This window comes from Tamandua tetradactyla, chromosome 9 (genome assembly GCF_023851605.1).
Source record: "Tamandua tetradactyla isolate mTamTet1 chromosome 9, mTamTet1.pri, whole genome shotgun sequence".
Lineage (NCBI taxonomy): Eukaryota > Metazoa > Chordata > Mammalia > Pilosa > Myrmecophagidae > Tamandua > Tamandua tetradactyla.
In genome coordinates, this window is record NC_135335.1 from 50,551,782 (window position 1) to 50,557,423 (window position 5,642).

Consider the following 5,642-nt stretch of genomic DNA (forward strand, 5'->3'; position numbering starts at 1 on the left):
CAGGGATGTCCTTAAAGGATGTAGTAAGGGGGAAATCCTACCAGTGGGCCAAACTTTGAGTATAGCACTTGGTTGTTTATTTTTCTTGGAAGGAGAACTGGTCAGAGGTGTATTTGTATACTGTGTCATGAGCTTTTGCTAATGGTTTGGCTGGATGGTCAGAGACTTGAAAGGAGCATTATTAGAAAATAGTGACAAAGAAGTGCAGGAAGATGTATGCAAATAAACCTTTCTGAGTGAGCAAAAACATGAAGAAATTGGTGTCCCATGTAAATGCACACCAGAGGAATGTTTTAGTAATCAAGTGGATATGATGACCCATTCTGTAAGTCATCCTCATTCCCCAACCACTCCTGCCATTACCCAGTGGACAATACGGATGGCGGTTATGCAATGGCTTAGCAACATGGATTTCTACTCCCCAAGGCTGACCTGGCTGCAGCCACTGCTGAGTATCCAATCTGCCAGCAGTAGAGACCCACACTTGGTACAACATGGCACCATTCCCCAAAGTGATAAGACTGCTATCTTGTGGCAGGTTGATTACATTGGACCAATTCCATCATGGAGGGGACAGTGATTTGTTCTAACTGGAATAGACACATACTCCAGATATGGGTTTTCCTTCCCTGTACACAATGCTTTCACCATCTGTGGACTTATTGAATGCCTTGTCCATCATCGTGGTATTCCACATAGCATTGCTTCTAATCAAGGAATTCACTTCACAGCAAATGAAGTGTGGGAATGGGCACCTAATACCATTAGCTCATGGAATTCTCTGGTCTTATCTTGTTCCCCATTGGCTAGGACAGCTGGATTGACAGAACAGTGGAATGACCTTTTGAAGACCCAATTATGGTGCCAAGTAGATGGCAGTACTTTGCAGGGCTCGGCAGTGTTCTCCAGGAAGCTGTGTATGCTCTGAATCAGCATCTACGCTATGGTGCTATTTCTCCCATAGCCAGGATTCATGGGTCCAAGAATGGAAAAAGTGAAAATGGGAGTGGCACCACTCACTATCACCCCTGGTGATCCACTAGAAAAATTTTTAGCTTCCTTTCCCTGAAACTTTAAGCCCTGCTGGTCTATAGGTCTTAGTTCCAAAAAGGGGAGGAGTGCTCCTTCCAGGAGACACAAAAATGATTCCATTGAACTGGAAATTAAAACTTCCACCTGGCCATTTTGGGCTTGTTGTGTCACTGAATCAACAGGCAAGGAAAGGGATTACTGCAGCTATCAAGGGAAAATAGGACTGCAATGACAATGACACAATGGAGGTACAGAAGAGTTTTCCTGGGATATGGGCAATCCCCTAGTGTATCCTTTAGTTCTAGCATGCCCTGTGATTAAAATCGGTGGAAAACTGAAACAACCCAATTCGGGCAGGACTGACAATGGCCCGGAAACTTCAGGAATGAAGGTTTGGGTCACCCTCCTGGCAAATAACCCAGGTCAGATGAAGTGCTTGCTGAGGTTAAAGGGAATACGGAATGAATAGAAGAAGGTAGTGATAAATATGAACTACAACCATGTGATCAGTTACAGAAAGGAAGACTGCAATGTTATGAATATTTCCTCCCTGTTTTGCTATGAGTATGTTTGCATTTGTACATAAGCAATGTCTTGCCTTCCTTTTATCATATGACATAAGTTGTACTGTTCATGTTATGGTATTTAAGTTATAGGATGTAAAGTTTAAGAGTGAATGTTACCTAGGGACTTGCACCCTATTCTGGACAGATGTAGTGCATTTCCAGTTTTTTTCAGGACATTTAAGTATTGTCTGGTGAAACATATGTCTGTTACTGTGTTTTATTTGGAAATTAAGCATGTTTTAAGATGATGCGTATAGCTGCCACGTTGACAAGGGGAGAACTGTGATGGTTGGTTCTGGTGTCAACTTGGCCAGGTGATGTGCCCACCTGTCTGGTCAGACAAGCAGTGGCCCGATCATTGCTACAAGGATATTTCATGACTGGTGGATAAATCAGAAGGCTGGTTTATTAAATCATCATTCAGTTGATTGCAGCTATGGTTGATTACATCTGGGATCAACCAAAAGCAAATAAGATAATCCAATCATTTGAAGACTATTAAAGAAGAAGAGAGACATTTTTATTGCTTTTTCAGCTAGAAAACCTCTCCTGTGTAGTTTGTCGCCACCTTTCATCTGAGCTGCCAGTTTCATAGCCTGCCCTATGGATTTTGGACTCTTCCATTCCCACGGATGCATGAGACACCTTTATAAATCTCACATTTACAGATATCTCCTGTGGGTTCTGTTTCTCTAGAGAACCCTGACTAATTACAGATGCAGAAAATCCACCACTAAGCTACTAGAGCTAACAAACAAATTCAGAAAAGTGGCCAGGTAGAATAGCAATATGCAAAATTTGTAGTGTTTTATATCTTAGCAATGAATGTCGTGAAGAGGAAATTAAGAAAAAATACATTTACAATGGCAAGTAAACAGAATCAAGTATCTTGGAGTAAATTTAACCAAGTGTGCAAAGGTTTTGTGCACAGAAATGTAAAAAACATTGCTGAAAGAAAGCAAAGAAGACATAAATAAATAGAAGGACATTGCATGTTCATTGATTGGAAGACCAATTATTGATTAGATATAAATTCTACCACAAATGATTTAAAGATTCAATGCAATCTCAATCAAATTTCAGTGACCATCTGTTTTAATACAATTTTATTGAGATTATTCACACAACATGTGGTCGACCTAAAGTATAAGATCAATGCTCACTGTATCATCATACAGTTGCATTATCGCAGTCAATTTTAGAACATCTTCACTACTCAAAAAAAAAAAAGAAATAAAAATACAAAAGAAAATCCATAATATCCCATACCCTCTATGCCCCCATTATTGTTTAAGAGTTTTATTTACAGACCATACTATCTGCCTTAAGTGTACAATCAATGATTCTTGATAAAATCACTTAGGTATGCATTCAGCACTGTAATTTATGTGAGAACATTCTCAGTTTTTTGGAAAAAAAATCCCACACCACTTATTTCTTCCTATTATTGATATTGCTTTGGCATACTGCCTTTGTTACAACCAATGCGAGAATATTACAATGTTACTATTGACTACAGACTTTAGTTTACATTAACTGCAATTTCCCATATACTAACCTTTAATTAACACCTTGTGGCAGTGATTTGCATTTGTTCTAGTTCATGTAAGAACTTTCTAATATTTATACAACTAACCACCATCATGGTCAACTCTAGATTTCACTAAGTTATACAGTCCCAGGTTGTATCCTCCAGCTTTTTTTCTGGTGACATACTTGACTTTAGCCCTTATCTTCCAACCACAATCATGCTCAGCTTTGTTCATTACACTTACAATATTGTGCCACCATCACACAGCATTGTGTCATCCATTTTCGAACCTTTACAATCAACCTTAATGAACATTCTATACTACTTAAGCATCAATGGTCAAATCTCTGCCCTCTTTCTAACTCCTGATAACCTATACTTTCGAGTTCAGGTCTCATAGTCTGCTCATTATAGTTCATATTAGGGACATCATACAATATTTGTCCTTTCATTTCTGTTATTTTGCTCAACATAATGTTCTCACAGTTCATTCACATCACTGCATGCCCCATGGCTTCATTCCTTTCTGCAGCCACACACTGTTCCATCATATGCATATACCACAATTCACCCTTCCTCTCCTCAGTTACTGGTCCCTTGAGCTGCCTCCATCCATTGGCAATCATGAATAATACTGCCATATACATTGGTGTATGTGTGTGTGAAGGAGTGGTACACAAAAAAACAAGACATTGCTAAAAGAAATGAAGAAGACTAAATAAGTAGAAGGGCATCCCATGTTCATGGATTGGAAGACTAAATATTGGCCAAATGTAAATCGAACCCCAAGTGAACTACAGATTCAGTGCAATTTCAATCAAATTTTAGCAACCATCTTTGACAAAATGGAAAAGTCAATCATTAAATTTATATGGAAGGATAAGGGCTCTAAATAACCAAATCCATCTTGAGGAAGAACACATTTGGAGAATTCCAATTTCCTGATTTTAAAGCTTATCACAAAGCTATGGTAATCAAACAGCATGGTACTGGCACAAAGACAGACATAGAGACAAGTGGAATCAAAATTTACAGCTCAGAAATCAACCCTCACATATATGCGCAACTGATTTTTGACAAGGGGGCCAAGTCCATTCATGAGAAAATTAAAGTCTGTTCAGCAAATGTTGCTGGGAAAACAACATATTCAGTAAGTACTCTGTTCTGGTTTGAAAGCTGCCAGAATGTGATACACCAAAAACGAAACAGCTTTTAAAAAGGGGAATTTATTGAGTTGCAAGTTTACAGTTCTAAGACCATGAAAATGTCCAAATTAAGGCAAAGCTATAAGAATGTCCAAATTAAGGCATCCAGGGAAAGATACCTTGGTTCAAGAAGGCTGATGATGTTCAGTGTTTCTCTCTCAACTGGAAAGGCACATGGTGACATCTGCTAACTTCTCTCCAGCCTTCTTCAATGACTTCTCTGGTGCTCTGTTTGTTCTGTTGGCTCTGTCAGTTCTCCTGGTTCTAAAGCTTTTTCCAAAATATTTCCCTCTTACAGGGCTCTAGTAAGCAACCCCTCCTTGAATGGGTGGAGACACATCCCCATGGAAACCATCTAATCAAAAGGTCCCATCCACAATTGGGTAGGTCACATCTCCATGGAAGCAGTCAGAAAGGTTCCACCCAGCAAAATTAAATGAAGAGTAAAGGACATGGCTTTTCTGGGGTACATAATAGTTTTAAACTGGCATGTACTCCAACCTCACACCATATTAAACATTAACACAAAATAGTTCAAAGAACTAAGTACAAGAGCCATGACTAAAATTCCTAGAAGAAAACAGGGGAGCATCTTTAGGAGCTTGTTCAGTCAGTGGTTTCTTAGGCTTTACACCAAAAGCATGAGAAACAAAAGAAAAAATAGACAAAAGTTACTTGCTTAAATTACAAACTTTTGTGCCTCATCATACTTCATGATGAAAATAAAAATATAATCTGCAGGGTATAAGAAAATATTTGGAAGCCACATATCTGATAATTAATTTCCAGAATATACAAAGAATTCTCACAAACCAACAACAAAAAGACAAACAACACAATAAAAAACTGGGCTAAAGAGTTGAATAGACTGCTGGCTTCAGCAGCACATATACTAAAATTGGAACGATACAGAGAAGATTAGCATAGCCCCTGCGCAAGGATGACATGCAAATTCACGAAGTGTTCCATAATTTTTACTGAGGTCCTGCAAACAAGCCTCATTCTAGTCTAGGCGTGAGCATACAGGCACTAAGTTAACCAGAATTAATGGTGACCTGAGTCTGACCTGTCTGTACAAGCTTTGTATTTGCTCCGTGGTACATTTTTTATCAACGGACAGCTTGCTAGGCTAAAAACATCAAAATTGACTCCTGCATTTTTGGTGCAGATTGTGGAGACGTTTTAAAGATGTCAGACACCGTGGCTGCAATGCAAATGCATGGAACAGTTTAGAAAACAAGGATTTGGAATTCACCTTTAGGGAGAACAAAGGTAGACCTTTTATTTGTCTGAAGGCTATAAGGACTT

The 5,642-nt window shown here is 38.9% G+C and overlaps 1 non-coding gene across 1 annotated transcript; it reads left to right on the forward strand.

Annotated features, from left to right (window-relative positions):
- Nucleotides 1-5,203: 5,203 nt before the first annotated feature.
- LOC143647561 (U6 spliceosomal RNA) lies at nucleotides 5,204-5,309 on the forward strand. The gene has a single exon (XR_013158173.1). It is a non-coding gene; the product is annotated as a U6 spliceosomal RNA (small nuclear RNA).
- The last annotated feature ends 333 nt before the right edge of the window (nucleotides 5,310-5,642 follow it).